We start from the raw sequence: 22038 nt of genomic DNA on the forward strand, positions 1-22038 counted from the left end.
GTTGTGCCGACCGTGTCCCTACCTTAGAAATTACTAGGCTTACCTATAGCCCTCTATTTCTCTAAGCTCCATGTACCTATCCAAAAGTCTCTTAAAAGTCCCTGTCATATCTGCCTCCACCACCGTTGCCGGCAGCCCATTCCACGCACTCACCACTCTCTGCATAAAAAACTTACCCCTGACATCTCCTCTGTACCTGCTCCCAGCACCTTAAACTTGTGTCCTCTTGTGGCAACCATTTCAGCCCTGGGAAAAGCCTCTGACTTTGCACATGATCAATGCCTCTCATCATCTTATTCACCTCTATCAGGTCACCTCTCATCCTTCATCGCTCCAAGGAGAAAAGCCCGAGTTCACTCAACCTGTTCTCATAAGGCAAGCTCCCTGATCCAGGCAACATCCTTGTAAATCTCCTCTGCACCCTTTCTATGGTTTCCATATCCTTCCTGTAGTGAGGACACTGGAACTGAGCAGAGTACTCCAAGTGGGGTCTGACCAGGGTCCTATATTGCTGCAACATTACCTCTCGGCTCCTAAATTCAATTCCAAGATTGATGAAGGCCAATACACCGTACGCCTTCTTAACCACAGAGTCAACCTGCACAGCTGCTTTGAGTGTCCTATAGACTCGGACCCCAAGATCCCTCTGATCCCCCACACTGCCAAGAGTCTTACCTTTAATACTATATTCTGCCATCATAGTGGACCTACCAAAATTAACCACTTCACACTTACCTGGGTTGAACTCCATCTGCCACTTCTCAGCCCAGTTTTGCATCCTATCAATGTCCCACTGAAACCTCTGACAGCCCTCCACACTATCCACAACACCTCCAACCTTTGTGTCATCAGCAAACTTACTAACCTTTCCCTCCACTTCCTCATCCAGGTCTTTGGACTGAGTGAGGAGACCCGAGGTCTTATCGGGGAGAAGGCAGGAGATGGGTGGAAAATGGATCAGCCATGATGAAATGCCGAAGCAGACTCAATGGGTCAAATGGACTAATTCTGCTCCCATATCTTTCTGGTCTTGTGGTCACTCAGAGGAAACTGACACAGTCATGGGGAGAACCTACAAACTCATTACAGGCAGCAGCAGGAAGTGAACCTGGATCGCTGACAGTGTAAAGCCCTGTGCTGGCCACTGTGCTACCATGGCACCCTGGACCAAGGTTGAGGGAGGTTCAGTTGAGTCTGGGTGTAAGTGAAGACAAGACTGAGATAAAGGTAAATGCCTGAACCCGCATTGTGTATGTGTGTGTGTGTGTGTGTGTGTGTGTCAGAGGCAGAGAGAGAATGTCTGAGACTACTCGGCTTTCCAGGTAGATGCAGATTCAGCACTGGTCCATTTTTCCACAATTATTTTAAAGCTGATTGAAAGATGCTCACTAGGGCAAAGTACTTCCCCACTGACCTGTTAACCACTTTCCCAGTCACACTTACTGTGAGGTGTCAAGTGTGCTCCAGTCAAGCTATCCACATATATCTTGACAAGACATTCAGGAACACATTTTACATATCATGCCCTGACAAATCCCTCAGCACGATGACTGTCAAGTCAATATTAAGGATGTTGAAATTGTCTCTTATTGCAATTTTAATATTCGAATATGTATTCAATATTCCCATTCCAACAGGGATGTGAACCAGGATGATAGAGTTGATAATGAGCCAGCAAGTTTACAAGTGGATGATGGGTGTAACATTAGTGTAAGGAAGGACAAGCGAATGATTGGGTACAAATGCAGACAGAGCAAACAATTAAATTGTACCACAGAGGCAAAATTCAAAAGGGCAAAGAAAGCAGGACTGATGGTGCTGTATTAAAATGCACATAACACTCGGAATATGGTGGACAAACTCGTGGCGTAACTAGAGATTGGTAGGTGTGACATTCTGGGCATCACTATCCTGCTGTGGCTGAAGGAAGGCCATACTCTGGAGCTTAACATCAAAGCATATACTTTGTATCAAAAGGAGAGGCAGGAAGGCACAGGCAGTGGTGTGGCGCTATTGGTAAGAGATGGAATTACACCTTCAGAAAGAGGTGACATAGGGTCAGAGAACGTTGAATCTTTGTGGGTGGTGTTAAGAAACTACAAGAGTAAAACAACATTGTGTGAATCATACATAGGCCTCCAAATAGTAGCCAAGATGTGGGGTTAAGATTGCAAAGGGAGCTGGAAAAGCAATGTAACAAGGGAAATTGTAATTACCAATTGTAAAGGGGGAATTCAATATGCAAGGAGATTGGGAAAATTAAGTTGTTGTCAGATCTGAATAGAGGGAATTTGTTGAATGCCTACTAGATGGCCTTTTACATAGAAACATAGAAAACCTACAGCACAATATAGGCCCTTCGGCCCACAGAGTTGTGTCGAACATGTCCCTACCTTAGAAATTACTAGGCTTACCCATAGCCCTCTATTTTTCTAAGCTCCATGTCTCTTAAAAGACCCTATTGTATCCACCTCCACCACCGTTGCCGGCAGCCCATTCCACGCACTCACCACTCTATGTAAAAAACTTACCCCAGACATCTCCCCTGTACCTACTCCCAAGTACCTTAAACCTGTGCCCTCTTGTGGCAGCAATTTCAGTCCTGGGAAAAAGCATGGGTAGGTTTGCTAGCATGGTTCGGGAGGGTTTAAACTAATTTGCAAGGGGGATGGGACCCAGAGCGATAGAGCAGTGAAAGAAGTGCATGGAGTAAAGCCAGATCTAACATACAGAGAGACTTTGAGGAAAGAGAAGCAGAATATATGGTGTAAAGACAGTAAGGTAGAAGGGCTGAAATGTGTGTACCTCAATGCAAGAAGCAGCAGGAACAAAGGTGATGAACTGAGAGCTTGGATACCTACGTGGAATTGTGATGTAGTGGCCATTACAGAGACTTGGCTGGCACCAGGGCAGGAATGAATTCTCAATATTCCTGGATTTCAGTGCTTTAAAAGGGATAGAGAGGGCGGAAAAGCGAAGGAGAGGTGGCATTACTGGTCAGGGATACTATTACAGCTACAGAAAGGGTGGGTAATGTAGCAGGATCCTCTTTTGAGTCAATATGGGTGGAAGTCAGGAACAGGAAGGGAGCAGTTACTCTATTGGGGGTATTCTATAGGCCGCCTGGTAGCAGCAGAGATACAGAGGAGCAGATTGGGAGGCAGATTTTGGAAAGGTGCAAAAATAACAGGGTTGTTATCATGGGTGACTTTAACTTCCCTAATATTGATTGGCACCTGATTAGTTCCAAGGGTTCAGATGGGGCAGAGTTTGTTAAGTGTGTCCAGGACGGATTCCTGTCACAGTATGTGGACAGACCGACCAAGGGGAATGCCATACTAGATCTAGTATTAGGTAATCAATCGGGTCAGGTCACAGATCTCTCAGTGGGTGAGCATCTGGGGGACAGTGACCACTGCTCCCTGGCCTTTAGCATTATCATGGAAAAGGATAGAATCAGAGAGGACAGGAAAATTTTTAATTGGGGAAAGGCAAATTATGAAGCTATAAGGCTAAAACTTGTGGGTGTGAATTGGGATGATGTTTTTGCAGGGAAATGTACTATGGACATGTGGTCGATGTTTAGAGATCCCTTGCGGGATGTTAGGGATAAATTTGTCCCGGTGAGGAAGATAAAGAATGGTAGGGTGAAGGAACCATGGGTGACAAGTGAGGTGGAAAATCTAGTCGGGTGGAAGAAGGCAGCATACATGAGGTTTAGGAAGCAAGGATCAGATGAGTCTATTGAGGAATATAGGGAAGCAAGAAAGGAGCTTAAGAAGGGCTGAGAAGAGCGAGAATGGGGCATGAGAAGGCCTTGGCGAATAGGGTAAAGGAAAACCCCAAGGCATTCTTCAATTATGTGAAGAAAAAAAGGATGACAGAGTGAAGGTTGGACTGATTAGAGATAAAGGTGGGAAGATGTGCCTGGAGGCTGTGGAAGTGAGCGAGGTCCTCAATGAATGCTTCTCTTCGTTATTCACCAGTGAGAGGGAACTTGATGATGGTGAGGACAATATGAGTGAGGTTGATGTTCTGGAGCATGTTGATATTAAGGGAGAGGAGGTGTTGGATTTGTTAAAATACATTAGGACAGATAAGTCCCCGGGGCCTGACGGAATATTCCCCAGGCTGCTCCATGAGGCGAGAGAAGAGATTGCTGAGCCTCTGGCTAGGATCTTTATGTCCTTGTTTTCCATGGGAATGGTACCGGAGGATTGGACGGAGGCGAATGTTGTCCCCTTGTTCAAAAAAGGTAGTAGGGATAGTCCGGGTAATTATAGACCAGTGAGCCTTACGTCTGTGGTGGGAAAGCTGTTGGGAAAGACTCTTAGAGATAAGATCTATAGGTATTTAGAGAATCATGGTCTGATCAGGGACAGTCAGCATGAATTTGTGAAGGGCAGATCGTGTCTAACAAGCCTGATAGATTTCTTTGAGGAGGTGACCAGGCATATAGATGAGGGTAGTGCAGTGGATGTGATCTATATGGATTTTAGTAAGGCATTTGACAAGGTTCCACACGGTAGGCTTATTCAGAAAGTTAGAAGGCATGGGATCCAGGGAGTTTGGCCAGGTGGATTCAGAATTGGCTTGCCTGCAGAAGGCAGAGGGTGTTGGTGGAGGGAGTACATTCAGATTGGAGGATTGTGACTCGTGGTGTCCCACAAGGATCTGTTCTGAGACCTCTACTTTTCGTGATTTTTATTAACAATCTGGATGTCAGGGTAGAAGGGTGGGTTGTCAAGTTTACAGATGACACAAAGATTGGTGGTGTTGTAGATAGTGTAGAGGATTGTCAAAGTTTGCAGAGAGACATTGCTAGGATGCAGAAGTGGGCTGAGAAGTGGCAGATGGAGTTCAACCTGGAGAAGTGTGAGGTGGTACACTTTAGAAGGACAAACTCCAAGGCAGAGTACAAAGTAAATGGCAGGATACTTGGTAGTGTGGAGGAGCAGAGGGATCTCAGGGTATATGTCCACAGATCCCTGAAAGTTGCCTCACAGGTGGATAGGGTAGTTAAGAAAGCTTATGGGGTGTTAGCTTTCATAAGTCGAGGGATAGAGTTTAAGAATCGCGATGTAATGATGCAGCTCTATAAAACTCTGGTTAGGCCACACTTGGAGTACTGTGTCCAGTTCTGGTCACTTCACTATAGGAAGGATGTGGAAGCATTGGAAAGGGTACAGAGGAGATTTACCAGGATGCTGCCTGGTTTAGAAAGTATGCATTATGATCAGAGATTAAGGGAGCTAGGGCTTTACTCTTTGGAGAGAAGGAGGATGAGTGGAGACATGATAGAGGTGTACAAGATAATAAGAGGAATAGATAGAGTGGATAGCCAGCGCCTCTTCCCCAGGGCACCACTGCTCAATACAAAAGGACATCGCTTTAAGGTAAGGGGTGGGAAGTTCAAGGGGGATATTAGAGGAAGGTTTTTTACTCAGAGAGTGGTTGGTGCGTGGAATGCACTGCCTGAGTCAGTGGTGGAGGCAGATACACTAGTGAAGTTTAAGAGACAACTGGACAGGTATATGGAGGAATTTAAGGTGGGGGCTTATATGGGAGGCAGAGTTTGAGGATCGGCACAACATTGTGGGCCGAAGGGCCTGTACTGTGCTGTACTATTCTATGTTCTATGTTCTATAGAAAGCCTCTGACTATCCACATAATCAATGCTTCTCGTCATCTTATACACCTCTGTCAGGTCACCTCTCATCCTCCGTCACTCCAAGGAGAAAAGGCCAAGTTCACTCAATCTGTTTTCAGAAGGCATGCTCCCCAATCCAGGCAACATCGTTGTAAATCTCCTCTGCACCCTTTCTATGGCTTCCCCATCCTTCCAGTAGTGAGGCGACCAGAACTGAGCACAGTACTCCAAGTGGGGTCTGACCAGGGTCCTATATAGCTGCAACATTACCTCTCGGCTTCTTTTAGAGCAGCTTGTGCTTGAGCTTACCTGGGGAAAGGCTATCTTAGATCAGGTGTCGTGTAATAACCCAGATCTTATTCGGGAGCTTAACGTCAAGGGACCCTCAGGAGGCAGTGATCACAATATGATTGAATTCATACTGCAGTTTGGGAGGGAAAACCACAACCCACATGTATCACTATCAGAATGGAATAAAGGGAATTACAGAGGCATGAGAGGAGCTTGCCCAGGTGGATTGGAGGAGGATACTGTCGTGGATGACAGTAGAGCAGAGGTAGCTGAAGTTTCTGGGAATAGTTCACAAGGCACAGGATTGAATCTTTTCAAATTCAACAAGAGGCAACTAGATAAGCCATAACGGAAAAGATGAAATATGAGTTTAGAGAAGTCAATAACATAAAGTAGGGTACCAAAAGTTTCTTCAGTTACATAAAGAGTAAAAGGGAGGTGAGAGTTGATATTGGACCACTGCAAAATGATGCTGGTGAGGGACTAATGGGGGATAAAGAAATGACAGATGAACTCAATGAGTACTTTACATTAGTCTTCACTGTGGAAGACACTACCAGGGTGCCAGAGCCCCGTGAGTGTCAGGGGGCCAGAATGAATGCCATTGCTATTACAACAGAGAAAGTGCAAGGCCAACTCAAAGGTGGAGAAGCTAACTGGGCCAGATGGATTACATTCCAGAGTCCCAAGTGAGGTTGCTGAAGATATAATGGTCATGATCATTTATTTCATGATCATTTGATTCTGGCATGGTCCTGGAAGACTGGAAGACTGCAAATGTCTCTCCACTCTTTCAGAGGGGAGGAAGGCAAAATAAAGGTAATTATAGGTCAGTTAGCCTAACCCCTGTGGTTGGAAAAGTGTTGGAGACTGTTAACAAGAATGAGGTTTCGTGTGGTTGACGAGTGCATGGAGGAGGGGTGAGAGAGGAGTGGGGGTGAGCGGTCTTTGCAGGAATGCAGGAGGAAGAAACAGAATCTGGGGTTGTAGCAGAGAGGGTCTAAGTGAGGCTGCATAGTAATTGAAGTGTACGGACGAGTCTGAAGGAGGATCAAGTTTCGGAAAGTTAGAGGCAAGGTTGGGAGACATGAGGAGGTGGCAGTGGGTAATGTTTCTGTACCACAGCCTAGATAGATCTGGAATGGTTCCAAAACAATGTAAAATTACCAATGTCAGTTCACTCATCAAGAAGGGGGAGAGGCAGAAGAAAGACAATTATAGGCCAGTCGGTCTGACTTCAATGGTTGGGTAGATTGAATCAGCTGTTCAGGATGTGGTTTCGGGGTACTTGGAGTCACATGATAAAATAGGCTGTAGTCAGCATGGTTTCCTCAAAGGAAAGTCTTGCCTGACAAATCTGATGGAATCTTTGAAGAAATAACAAACAAGATAAACAAAGGAGAATATCTGGATGTTGGGTACTTCTATTTTCAGAAGGCCTTTTACAAGTTTAGGCTGGACTATGAGTGGTCCACTCGACCTCCAAGTTCAAGGTAAGCTCAGGGCTGAAGACCCTGACTAGTCCAAAAACAATTGTCACAGAAACAGCAATAAAACATCCTCCTATCATGGACGACCTTCATTACTGCTCTAAACACCAGCAGTGTAACGGACAGTGATAAAAACAAATTCAGAAGGTGACACACCTGAGGCTGCTGAACAAGTTCAGAGCCCAGAAAATGACAGGAAAGATACTGGCATGGGTAAAGCAGGGACTGATTGGAAGGAGGCAAAGAGCGGGAATAAAGGAAAGTTTTCTAGTTGACTGCCGATGACTAGTGATGTTCCTTAGTGATCTGTGTTGGGAGCGCTTTTTTTTACCTTGTCAGTGACTTGGATGATGCAATAAGTGGCTTTATTGCAAAGTTTTTGCAGATGATAGGTGGAGGGGCAGGTAGTTTTGAGGAAGTAGAGGCACTACAGAAGGACTTAGCCATGTTTGGAGAATGGGCAAAGGAGTGGCATTTGGAATAGAGTGCAGGGAATTATGTGGTCATGCACTTTGGTAGAAGAAATAAAAGGCTAGACTATTTTCAAAATGGAAAGAAAACTCAAAAATCTGAGGTGCAAAGGGACTTGGTGGCTCTGGGCCTCAATTCACTGGAATTCAAAAGAATGAGGAGTGACCTCATTGAAAACTATTGAAAGTTGAAAGGCCTCGGTAAAGTGGATGTGGAGAGGTTGTTGTAGGCCGCAGCTCCAGCTGTATGCTCCAGTCTGGGTCTGTGTCTGTTCTACACTCACACTTCAGACCAGGCCCTAACAACAGATGCACACTCTATTCTGGGTCCAGGTTCCAGCTGCATCCTTCAGTCTGGGATCCGGAGTACTCCGGGACCCAGCTCCAGATGCACTTGATTCCACATCAAGGCTCCATGACCCCGCCCCAGCTGCATGCGGCAGCTCCCAAATTCGGTCAAGACTCCATTTTTAGCTGCATGCTCTGGCTCTCCACCTTCCGATCTCCTTCATGCCTTTCATCACCGAGGATCTGTACCAAAGTTTGTCCAGGTGACTTCTTCAGGACCTGATGAGTATCACCGTGACCTCGTATCCCCGTGACCTCGTATCCCCAGTGTGATGAGGTTTGTGTGCGTCTGTGTGTATATTTGCTCACTGCAGAACTCACAAGTAGCCAGTAATCAGAATCAGGTTTATTACCACTGATGTCTGTCGTGAAATGTGTTGTTTTGTGGCAGCAATACAAAGCTAGACATAAAAATTACTATAAGTGTAAGGCTCGTTGCATCTAGTGGCATGATCTCGGGGGTGGTGTCCCCTCCTCGACCAAACTTTAGCTCTCTTGTTTGGATGGATGCTGCATGTTGTGTCCCGTGTAACATCAGTACGCTGAAATAGCATTCAGTCCACAGTGTGCGGTTAAACGACTAAGATTTTATATTTAAGTATGGGGTTAGTAGAGAAACAAAAGAAAAGGAAAACAAATAAAAGGTGCCAGTAATCTCATCAACATGTCCAGTGCACAAACGTTGGAGCTCACAGATTCCCTTCCGCTGATCCTCCTTCACTCGTCGTCGACCCCTGCGCTCCCGCCCCGAGCCCAGTCCCAGCGGGTCCGGCAACCGTCTCCTCAAGCCACCTCTTCTCTCTTCATCCTCCTTGCGCCTTCTCCCCCAAGCCCGCACAACCTAACAGCTTTCACACAGACAGAAAGAATAACATCTATCCCAATTGGTTAGCAAATGAATACAAGTCCCGTTATCACTAATTATAACCCAATCATGCTGCAATAGAGAACCACTGTCTCAGCAGTTAACAGTACAGAGAAGCTATTTTATTCACCTTAGTAGTAACATAAAAGAAGAAACCCTTACATAAGTTACAAAAAGAAACATATAAAAATGTTGGAGGAACTCAGCAGGTCAGTCAGCATCCATGGAGATGAATAAAGAGTCGATGTTTCAGCTGAGACCCTTCATCAGGATATTTTCCCTCCATAGATGCTGCCTGACTTACTGAGTTCTCAAGCATTTTGTGCTTCTTGCTCAAAAGTGAGATATGGTTCATGTGTACATTGTTGGTTCTGAAATTTGATACGACCATAAGACATAGGAGCAGAAAGACAGAGGGGAAGAAGCTGTTCCTAAAATGTTGAATGTGCGTCTTCAGAGTTCTGTGCCTCCTTCCTGATGGTCGTAATGAGAAGAGGTTTATTTTTGTCACACGAACAGAGAGGCGGTTTTAGGATGAGGGAGGGGAAGTGTAAGTTCAAGTTCAAGTGTTTTGTCATTCCAATTGTTCACGTATACATCCAAATGAAACAACATTCCTCCGACCAGGGTGCACAACATAGTACGTATAACTCACACACAACACATAAAGTAATATTACCTCAAATAAATTGATGAATTATAAGGCGCATTTGGATCACAAGTTAAAAAAGTAAACAGTATAACACTACTGGCGCTTCATTGAGCTGCTGGAGGTGGTGATAGAGGCAAATACGAGAGTGGCTCTTAGACTGTTTTCAGCGTCTGTGAATGTAACTCATTCTGCCGTGCCTCAGTTTTCCTCCTCTTCCTCTCTTCCCGCAGTACAACTGGATGGACGAGAAACTCGAACACAACTTTGAGCTAGTTCATCATCCACACAGTCTGGTCCCTGCGAGCCGACTACAACCTCACCAAGACCAGAGCTGACTGTGAGTCTGCATTTCCACACCGCTGCCCCGCACCGTTCACTTGAATTTCCCTGGCTGCACTTCGCACGCTTTCCAGAGCTGAGTGGTGATTCACTCTCCCCTGGTTAGTGTGGATGGTCACCCGGATCCCAGCTGACGGATGTCCGGTGCAGCACAGAGGAAAGTCAGCGATGGGGGAGATGCTGTCCTTGAGAGAAATGTTGGACGGTGAAACTTGATCCCCTCGCTCGTGTGGATCCCTGGGGTTTCACAGCCAAGTGGGTTATCAGCAACACGCACAACAGGCTGGAGGAACTCAGCAGGTCAGACAGCATCCGTGGAAATGAACAGTCAACATTTCAGGCTGAGACCCTTCGTCTTGCACTTCATTGTTTCCCTGCACTGCACTTCCTCTGTAGTTGTTACACTTTATTCTGCATTGTTATTGTTTTACCTTGATCTACCTCAATGCACTGTCATGATCTGATCAGTATGAACACTCTGCAAGACTAGCTTTTCACTGCCTCTCGGTACTTGTGACAAAACCAATAATAGACCAGTACAAGTTGGGGGACCTGAGGGGGAACTCCTTCACTCAGAGGGTGGTGAGAGTGTGGAACGGGCTGCCAGTGGAAGTGGTGGATGCGGGTTTGTTTGTAACATTGAGGAGAAGTTTGGAGAAGTATACCGTCTGGTTTTAGATGGGGAAACTGTTTCCTGCTCTCTGCCCTACCTGTACCCCATGCTTGTCTGAATGAGCCTCCCTCCCTTTGACATCAAGGATCTCCCACCACCTGGGCTATGCTATCTCCTCACCGCTACCACTGGACAGGAGGTGCAGGAGGCTGAAGTCCCAGACTGTGGCGCAGTGGTAGAGTCGTCCCTGTACCATGACTTACCTGAGAATTCTCGGGCTCACAGTTTCTCTACCGGTTGCATGCAGGTCACTTGAAGTCCTTGGACAAAAGTACAGCCCACCCGGTGTGCCTGCTCACCTCCTCCATCCAGACACTGTCCTCCTGCAAGATGGTGATGGTGCTGGTGGACAAGGACTGTCCATCAGCACAAAGGAAAAGCTTCTCGCCTTGTCATTACCAGAGTTGGATCTGAGGATGATATTGTGCAGAAGGTTTTTTGGAAGTCAGGAATGAATGTCACAAATCTTATGATTACATCCATTTTATTAGATATTCATAACAAAGAATTAGGTTGATTGGGTGGTTAAAATAAGTTTGTTGCATTGGCCTTTGTTAGTTGGTGGATTGAGTTCAAGAGGCCCAAGGTGATATAGCTGCTCTATAAAACCCTGGTTAGACCACCCGTGGAATATGGTGCTCATTTTTGGTTGCCTCATTATAAAAAGGATGTGGAAGATTTAGAGAGGGTGCAGAGGAGATTTTTCAGAATGCTGCTTGGATTAGAGAGCAAGTCTTGTGAGGATAGGTTATGTAAGCATGGAGCTTTGCACTTTGCAGCCAAGGTGGATGAGTCAAGACTTAACAGTTAGATCGATCTTAAAATAGATTAAAAATTGTATCGAAAGGGCAGGCAAGGAAACAGGGGGGTATAAATGGCTCCGTTGCTAAAAAAAATGAAATCAAATCTTAAGAAAGATTACATAAGATCGAAAAGATGTAGAATTGTTGTGGCTAGAGTTAAGATACTGCAAGGGTATTAAGACCCTGATGGAAGTTATATACAGTAGCCAAGATATGGGACATAAATTGAAATGGGAGATAGAAAAGGCGCATAAAAACAGGACAATGTTACAATCATCATGTGAGATTTCAATATGCAGGTAGACTGGAAAAATCATGTTGGTGCTGGATGCCAAGAACTGAAAGTGGAGAATGCCTATGAGATGGGTTTTTAGAACAGCTTGCAGTTGAGAGTAGGAGGAGAAAGGCAGTTCTGGATTGGGTGTTGTGTCATGAACCAGATTTGATTGGGGAAGTTTAGGTAAAGGAACCCTTGGGAGGAAGTGATCATAATATGATAGAATTCACCCTGCAGTTTGAGCGAGTGAAGATAAAGTCAGATGTATCAGAAATAAAGTGGAGTAAAGGGAATTACTTGGATTTTCAGAATGCCTATCCCAAGGTGCCACACATGAGACTGCTTAACAGGATAAGAGCCCGTGGTAGTAAAGGAAAGATACAAGCAAGAGGGCTCGTTCTGGTTGACAAAGGGTGTTCCGCAGGAGTCGATGTTGGGACCGCTTCTTTTCACAGTGTATGTCAATGATTTGAGTGATGGAATTGATAGCTTTGTGGTTGGGTTTGCAGATGATACAAAAATCGGTGAAGGGGCAGGTAGTGTTGAGGAAACAGGGAGTATACAGAAGGATTTGGACTGATTGAGAGAATAGGCAAAGAAGTGGCAGATAGAACTGTATGGTCATACTCTTTGACCAAGGAAATAAAGGCATAGACTATTTTCTTAATGGGGAGAAGATTCCAAAATCAGAGGTACAAATGGTTTTGGGAATCCTTGTGCAGGATTCTTGAAAGATTAACTTACAGGTTGAGTCAGTGTTAAGGAAGGCAAATGCGATATTTGGTTATGCAATAATAGAGTTAGAGAGGACTAGAACATAAGAACAAGGATATAATGCTAAGGCTTAATAAGGTCAGACCACACTGAGAGTACTGTGAGCTGCTTTGGGCCTCTTATCTGGCATTGGAGAGGATACAGAGGAGGTTCACGAGAATGATTTTGGGAATGGAAGGGTAAACGTATGAGGAGAGTTTCATGGCTCTGGGCTTGTACTCATCAGAAGAATGAGGGGGGATCTCATTGAAACCTACCCAATATTGAAAAGGCCCAGATAGAGTGGATCTGGAGCAGATGTTTCCTATAGTGGGTGAGTCTAGAACGGGGCACAGCCTCAGAATAAAGGGACATCCAGTTAGAACAGAGATGAGAAGGAATTTCTTTGGCTAGAGGGTGATTAATCTGTGGAATTCATTGCCACCGAAGGCTATGGAGGCCAAGTCATTGGGTGTATTCAGAGTGGAGTTGATTGTTTCCTGGTCAGGGTGTCAAAGGTTATGGGGACAATGCAGGGGAATTGGGTTGAGAGGGATAACAAATCGGCCATGATGGAACAGCAGAGCAGACTCGATGGACTAAATGGTCGAATTCTGTTCCTATGCCTTGTGGTATAAAAGGTCAGCACAACATCTTGGGCTGAAAGGCCTATAATGTGCTGTACTGTTCTATGTTCTGAGAGTAAAACACAACAGCAGGTAACTAACTAAGTGTAAACAACTCACTCTGCTGTAAGTATGGAAAAGAGAGCAAAGAAAAGAACAAAGAACTTGCCTCGTAGTGGAACTTTACACTGAATACTAGTGTGAACTAGAAAGATAAGGGAATTCTTTGCATAATGACAGTCAATGAGACAACAGCCAGATAGACTGTGCTTTACTTGTGCTGTCATGACACCAGCTTCCAGACAAAGGAACTACAATAAAATACTGAACCGGCCACACTGTGAATTACTGAAAATCCACTGAATATTTATAGACAAACAGGTGATTACAGAAACATAAGCAAGCATTAAAAAAAGGTTAAACTACAAAAAATGACTGCAGGACATTTAGTGGAGCGTGGTAACGTACTGGTTAGCGTAACACTATTACAGCGCCCGTGACCTGGGTTTGTACGTTGTCCCTGTGACTGTATGGGTTTCCGGTTTCCTCGCACATTCCAGAGATGTACGGGTCAGTTGGTCAATTGGGTGACGAGGGCTCGTTGGACCAGAAGGACCTGTTACTGTGCTCTATCTCTAAATAAATATCAGAATGTCAATTAGACCCTAATCCAACAGGAGACACAACTCCGATCTAAAGCAGCCTCTTGTCCACCACTCCAAACACTCACTCGCTCTACCATCAGGTTGTAACATCTACAAAATTCCGCGTTCACCTTGGCTACTCTGACCCGTGACTGCAACACCAGGAAGTACTGGCAGTGAGTGCAGGGTCTCCTTTTACCCGACCTGGAGATGCATCGCTATTCCATTGAAACTGGATCCAACTCCTGCAACTCCCTCCCCCCCAACACCAGATTAAAGATTAGCTTTATATATCACATGTACATTGTAACCTAGAGTGAAATGCGTTGTTTTGTGTCTACGACCAACACGGTTGGAATACGTGCACAAGTGTCTCCGCGTTTCCAGTGCCAGCATTGCATGGCCACAACTCACTGACACGAAATGTAGATCAGGGAACAGTACAGCACAGGAACAGGCCCTTCGGCCCACAATGTTGTGCTGAATCAATTAAATTAGTAATCAATTTACCAGCTAAGTTAATCTTTTCTGCCGACACAATGTCCATACCCTTCCATTTTGCTCACATTCAAAAAATAGTGGATGCATTAGTGATAATTTTTCAAAACTCATTAGATTCTTGACTAGTTCCTGAGGATTGGAGGGTGGCTAATGTAACTCCACTTTTTAAAAAAGGAGGGAGAGAGAAACCGGGGAATTATAGGCCGGTTAGCCTAACGTCGGTGGTGGGGAAACTGCTGGAGTCAGTTATCAAGGATGTGATAACAGCACATTTGGAAAGCGGTGAAATGATCGAACAAAGTCAGCATGGATTTGTGAAAGGAAAATCATGTCTGACGAATCTCATAGAATTTTTTGAGGATGTAACTAGTAAAGTGGATGGGGAGAACCAGTGGATGTGGTATATTTGGATTTTCAAAAGGCTTTTGACAAGGTCCCACACAGGAGATTAGTGTGCAAACTTAAAGCATACGGTATTGGGGGTAAAGTATTGGTGTGGGTGGAGAATTGGTTAGCAGACAGGAAGCAAAGAATGGGAATAAACGGGACCTTTTCAGAATGGCAGGCAGTGACTAGTGGGGTACCGCAAGGCTCAGTGCTGGGACCCCAGTTGTTTACAATATATATTAATGACTTGGATGAGGGAATTAAATGCAGCATCTCCAAGTTTGCGGATGACACGAAGCTGGGTGGCAGTGTTAGCTGTGAGGAGGATGCTAAGAGGATGCAGGGTGACTTGGATAGGTTGGGTGAGTGGGCAAATTCATGGCAGATGCAATTTAATGTGGATAAATGTGAAGTTATCCACTTTGGTGGCAAAAATAGGAAAACAGATTATTATCTGAATGGTGGCCGATTAGGAAAAGGGGAGGTGCAACGAGACCTGGGTGTCATTATACACCAGTCATTGAAAGTGGGCATGCAGGTACAGCAGGTGGTGGAAAAGGCGAATGGTATGCTGGCATTTATAGCGAGAGGATTCGAGTACAGGAGCAGGGAGGTACTACTGCAGTTGTACAAGGCCTTGGTGAGACCACACCTGGAGTATTGTGTGCAGTTTTGGTCCCCTAATCTGAGGAAAGACATCCTTGCCATAGAGGGAGTACAAAGAAGGTTCACCAGATTGACTCCTGGGATGGCAGGACTTTCATATGAAGAAAGACTGGATGAACTGGGCTTGTACTCATTGGAATTTAGAAGATTGAGGGGGGATCTGATTGAAACGTATAAGATCCTAAAGGGATTGGACAGGCTAGATGCAGGAAGATTGTTCCCGATGTTGGGGAAGTCCAGAACGAGGGGCCACAGTTTGAGGATAGAGGGGAAGCCTTTTAGGACCGAGGTTAGGAAAAACTTCTTCACACAGAGTGGTGAATCTGTGGAATTCTCTGCCACAGGAAACAGTTGAGGCCAGTTCATTGGCTATATTTAAGAGGGAGTTAGATATGGCCCTTGTGGCTACGGGGGTCAGGGGGTATGGAGGGAAGGCTGGGGCGGGGTTCTGAGTTGGATGATCAGCCATGATCATAATAAATGGCGGTGCAGGCTCGAAGGGCCGAATGGCCTACTCCTGCACCTATTTTCTATGTTTCTATGTAGACAGTACGTTTTGGGAAGGTGGGAGGAAACGGGAGCACCCGGATGAAACCCACACGACCACTGGGACAATGTATAAACTCCTTATGGACAACGGTGGGAATTGAAACCCAATTGCTGAACATGGGCTCTGTAATAACATAACACTAACTGCTACGTGACCATGCCATCCCCATCACAGGAACACTTTTGCCAGGACTGTCGTGGTTCTGGATGGCAGCTCAATAACCCCCCTCCCACACCAGACCCCACCACCGCTTTGGCAAGGAGATTTAGTGGGTGGGCTAAATCACAGCAAATATATAAAAAGGATGTACTTTTAGAAGATTGTATTAGAAGATATCTTGTTCCATGTGTAAACACTAGAGATTCCGCAGATGGTGGAAATCCAGAGTAACACACACAAAATGCTGGAGGAACTCAGCAGGTCAGGCAGCATCTATGGAAAGGAATATAAAGACGATGTTTCAGGCCGAGACCAGTCCTGATGAAGGGTCTCAGCCAGATTCATCGACTCTTTATTCCTGTCCATCGATACCGCCTGATCTGCTGAATTCCTTTACCACTTTGTGTACATTCACACAGTGCTAGAGCAGGGGTTCCCAACGTTTTTTAATGCCATGGACCCCCGACCATTAACCGAGGGGTCAGTGGACACCAGGTTGGGAAACCCCTGTCCTAGAGAAATAACTCTTGCACCTTGTGTGGTTGGATCACATGTCTTCTGAGGCAAGGAAGGAGAAACATCGAAGCCTCATTGGAACTGTTTCCAACTCAGGTTAAACCACAGGGTACATATAGCTCTGATCTTGTGTCGGAGGGAGAATATGGCAGCACACAGGAGATGAATGGAGGGCGGGAACATTACAGCTTTGAGAAGGGAGTGTGCAGCCTGGGTGTATTTTCTCTCAGTGAAGGAGAAGTGATTGAAGTCTGCACAATTAAGGGAGGCCAGGTCAAGGGAAACAAGTAGAACCTGTTCCCCCTGAGAAAGGAGATACTGGAACTGGAAGCAGTTCTGGAATGGGAGTGTTGGCCTGTCACAAGCAAATTAAAGGTCATGGTCGACCAGCCCTAGGCCAAAGTCTGAAGTTGGAGAGATGCCAAGACTCAAGGCCAAGGACTATAGTCCCGGAGGCAACCTGCCTGGGTTTAAGATTCCTGTCTTTGTGAGTGGGTGGGTAGTTGGGTAGAAAGGGTTTTCTTTTGCTGTTGTTGTCTTGTTTTGTTACTGTTGTTGTTGCTTGTGACATTCTAACAGTGAGTGATTGTCATGGATGTTTCTCTTGTCATTGGAATACCCTGTTGGTCATTGGTGATGTAAAATACTGCAAGTACATTTCACTTGTTTAATGGTGAACCAGATGGTGGGGGAACTGTGGGGGCTTGGTTGTAGAGAGGTTTAGGGTGCAAGCCGTGGGTTTACGTGTTGAAGCAGTCCAGGAAGGGAAACGCCGCAGGCAGTGTAGCACGGCTTCCATACTGGATTAGGGATTGGCCCTTCCCATCGGTGCTGCCATTCAGTATTCGATCATTGGAAGGACAAGCTGGACTGCGGTCGTGTGTATGTCTGCGAACTGCTTAGAATGAGAATGCCAGATAAACCAGCATTTATTACCCGTCCCTAGTTGCCCTTGAGAAGGTGGTGATGAGCTGCCTTCTTGAACCGCTGCAGTTTCTGAGGTGCAGATACACCCACTGTGCTGTTAGGGAAGGAATTCCATGATTTTAGCCCAATGACAAGGAAGGAACGGTGATATGTTCCCAGGTGAGGATGGGGAGTGACTTGGAAGGGATTTCCAAGTGGTGGTGTTCCCAGGTACCTGCTGTTCTCATCCTTCTCGATGGAAGTGGTCATGGGTCTGGAAGTCATGGTATCCCTTGATACCCTGACTAGTTAGATACCTATCAATCTCCTCCTTAAACACCCTCAATGATCAGGCCTCCAAAGCTGGATGTGGCAACGAATTCCATAGGTCCAAGACCCTCTGATTAAAAAAATTTCTCCTCATCTCTGTTTTAAATTGGTACCTTCTAATTCTAAGACTCTGGCCTCTTGTCCTCGACTCACCCACCAAGGGAAACAGCCTTTCCACATCTACTCTGTCCAACCCTTTCAACATTTGAAATGTTTCTATGACATCCCCTCTCATTCTTCTATAATGAATACAGTCCAAGAGCCGACAGACATTCCTCATATGTTAGCCCCTGCATTCCAGGAAGCATCCTCGTAAATCTTCTCTGAACTCTCTCCAACATCAGAACATCCCTTCTAAGATAGGGGGCCCAAAACTGCACACAGTATTCCATATGAGGTCTCACCAGTGCCCCATTGAGCCTCATCAACACCTCCTTACTCTTATACACTATTCCTCTTGAAATGAATGCCAACATAGCATTCGCTTTCCTTACTGCCGATCCAACCTGGTGGTTAACCTTTAGGGTATCCTGCACGAGGACCCCCAAGTCCCTTTGCAATTCCGATTTTTGAATTTTCTCCCCATCTGAATAATAATCTGCCTGATTATTTCTTTTTCCAAAATGTACAACCATACATTTTTCAACATTGTATCTCATCTGCCATTTCTTTGCCCACTCTCCTAAACTGGCCAAGTTTCTCTGCAACCTTTCTGTTTCTTCAACACTTCCTACTCCTCCACCTATCCTGGTGTCATCCGCAAACTTAGCCACAAAACCATTCAATCCATAATCTAAATCATCGATATACATTGTAAAAAGAAGCGTCCCCAACACTGACCCCTGCGGAACACCACTAGTAACCAGCAACCAATCAGAATAGGATCCCTTTATTCCCGCCCTTTGCTTTCTGCCTATCAGCCAATGCTCCACCCATTCCAATATCTTTCCTGTAATTCCATGAGCTCTCATCTTATTAAGCAGCCTCATATGCGGCACCGTATCGAAGGCCTTTTAAAAATCCAAATACACAACATCCACAGCTTCTCCCTTGTCAATCCTATTGGAGATTGGTGAGGCAGGATCTTCCCTTCATGAAACCATGCTGGCTTGGACCTATCTTGTCATGCACCTTGAGGTATTTCATAACATCATCCTTGAGGATCGACTCCAATAACTTTCCAACTACTGATGTCAGACTAATAGGTCTGTAACTTTGTTTTTGCTGCCTCCCTGCTTTCTTAAACAGCAGAACTACATTTGCGACCTTCCAGTCCTCCGGAACGATGCCAGAGTCTAATGATTCTTGGAAGATCATTTCCAATGCCTCCACAATCTCCAAAGCCACCTCCTTCAGAACCCATGGGTGCATCTCATCCGGTCTGGGAGACTCATCTATTCTTAGTCGATTTAGCTTCCCAAGCACTTTCTCCCTAGTACTCTTGACTGTACCTAATAAAAAGTAGAACAGTTCAGTTTCCTGTCAATAATAACCCCCAGTAGGGGATTCAGTGATGGTGATGCCACTGAATGTCAAGTGACAATGGTGAGAGCCTCTCTTGTTGGAGATGGTCATTGCTTGGCACTTGCATGGCTCGAATGTTCCTTGCCATTTGTCAGCCCAAGCCTGGATATTGTCCAGGTCCTGCTGCATTTGCGTATGAACTGCTTCACTGCTATATGTGTGATATGTGTCTTGTGCTGTGTGTGACTGTGGTACTGTGTTTTGCATCTTGACCCCAGAGGAAGGCTGTTTCATTTGGCTGTGTTCATAGGTATTCGTGTGTGGTTGAATGACAATTAAACTTGAACTTGAACTGAGATGCTGACTGCTGCCTGACCTGTTGAGCTCCTCCAGTACATTGTGTGGTGCTCAATGTTTCCAGCATCTGCAGAATCTATTCTGTCTGAGTGCAGAATATAGTATTTTGCAATGAAGGTAACAAACACAGTACTTACTCTGGGAGTGTGTGGAGAGAACTTTCCACTGTTTCTCTATCCTTGCACTATGTGGAGAGAGCTTTCCTCTGTGTACCAACCCAGGGAGTGTGTGAAGAGAGCTTTGCACTGTGTACCTACCCAGGGAGTGTGTGAAGAGAGCTTTGCACTGTGTACCTACCTTGTGAGTGTGGGATGGAGCAGTGCAGAGGGAGATGTTTTCTGTATCGACCATGCACTGGGATTGTGTGTAACCAGTGACACACCACATTGCTGCTTTCAAATGGCAGAGTTTCCACATTTGGAAATTATTCTGCCAACAGGGAGTGGCAGGGATTTGGGGAATTTGCCAAAACATGTCAGTTTTAAATCTGGAACTGATATATTTCCACTCACCCGAGATATGAAGGGATGCAGAGGAGAAAGGGGTTGAATTGTAAGTCACCCATGATCCTGTTTGAATGATGGAATGTGGAAGATGGGATAAGCCTCCTGCTTACGTATCTGTGCAGTGCATCCTGAGCTGGATTTGACTTACTCCTTTGTTTCCACAGTTGAAGCAAAGCGAGACGGAACAGCAGAAGTGGGAAGAGGCCATGAGGAACTGAGAAGATGATCTGACCTTTTGAGTGCAGCAGGGAGCGTGCTGGGATTTTAACCGCTCTCCTGCGACTGCGTACACCTGAAGGATGGTGTGGCAGTTCTTCACACCGGATCTGGCTTGAGCTTAAACTCAAGGATGGGTTGGTGATGGTTACATGAAGTTCCTGCTGTCATGTAGTTGCCATGTGAGGTGGGGGAGTAGGAATTGGTTAGCTGCCAGTTGTCGGGAGTTCTGGATCAAACCCGGGTCTGGAGCCGTGATACAGCATCTCTACCCGCTGCGCCACTGAAACACCAGGCATTTTTCAGAGGGGTTGAGCTTGGATTTCAGCCCCCCTCCGTCTCCCCCTTCAGAATATCCAGATGATGGCTTGTGGCCCAAGGCTGTGAACATCCCCAGCTGCCGTCTGTTCCCCTGGGAGTTTACAGAAAATCTTGTGCAGGTTCTCTCACCTCGCACTGACAAGGCGGACTCCACTTCCAGTGCCAGCGTTCTCTGTGACCAAATCCAGGTTTAGGGATGTGCACTGCTGGTGACCAATAGACCGATGTTAGCGTTTGAAGAAAGAGAGTGGACCTCATTCCTCACCCACTTGTTCTTCTCACCTTTCTGGCAAGATCATTGCTCAAACACCCTCACTGTAACCCAGCTCCCTTTACACCTGTCTCAAGGTGAAGGCTGATAGGGTTTGAAAAGGATTTGTTTTCTGCAACAGTGCAGTGTCAACAAGAAAATCAACTGAATATTTACCGATGGATTCCCTCACTTTGATCTGCCTTGGAGTCATTAACTGACTACCCAGTATTTCAGCAGGTCACAGCCATGTCAGTTTGTGATAATCTCCATGTTGCTCTGGTTGTATAGGATCTCAATTCAGTTATTCCCATCTTGTTTCCCCCGGTTGTATAGGATCTCAATTCAGTTATTCCCATCTTGTTTTCCCCCCATCACCAACCCCCAATCCTGTTTCTCCCCACCCACTGTCCTGTCTACTTGCTCCTTCCCAGCATTCATTCACCCTTCTCCCACTGTGAGTAGACACACCGGCCATTACATAAGAACATAATCAATAGCAGCAGGAGGAGGCCATCTGGCCCGTCGAGCCTGCTCCGCCATTCAATAAGATCATGGCTGATCTTACCCCACCCCACCCCTCTCCTCCTTCTCCCAATTTAGAGCTGCCATGAGCTTAAGTAGACATTTATTGTTCTGTTCCAAGAATGTTGGCTTGTTTGGGGTTTTCAATCTATAAGTGATGCTATAAACTTGAGTGCTTTCAATTGTCCTGCTGCTGTGATTTTTAAATTTAATTTGCAGGATTATCAACTGATAACATTTGTTGCAAAAATAGGTTTGCCTGGGAATGTTGATAATGCTAATCTCTGCCGTTTCAACAACTTGAATCACTTTGCCTCTTGAAATAACAAGTGATTGAAATACAATTTGGAATTCCCTTAACATAAACAAAGTAAAAACAATTCTCTTTGAAAGGATTGTGTTAATGTGAAATAATGAAGAGTGAGGTGGGGTGGGGCAGCGCAGGGGAGAGGGAATTCAAAGGTCTGAGGAAATGGGTGTACTTTTCTTCTCTGAGGACTGTC

The 22038-nt window shown here is 45.6% G+C and overlaps 1 protein-coding gene across 1 annotated transcript in view; it reads left to right on the forward strand.

Moving 5' to 3' along the window:
- LOC134346613 (E3 ubiquitin-protein ligase TRIM39-like) overlaps positions 1-21900 on the forward strand; it is a 53571-nt gene extending 31671 nt beyond the window's left edge. The window contains exons 8-10 of the mRNA XM_063048054.1: positions 890-1227; positions 9997-10103; positions 20388-21900. The gene's annotated coding sequence lies outside the window, so the exon portion shown is untranslated. The remainder of the gene's footprint in view (positions 1-889; positions 1228-9996; positions 10104-20387) is intronic.
- Positions 21901-22038: the final 138 nt, after the last annotated feature.

The sequence above is a fragment of the Mobula hypostoma genome, chromosome 5 (assembly GCF_963921235.1).
Source record: "Mobula hypostoma chromosome 5, sMobHyp1.1, whole genome shotgun sequence".
NCBI lineage: Eukaryota > Metazoa > Chordata > Chondrichthyes > Myliobatiformes > Myliobatidae > Mobula > Mobula hypostoma.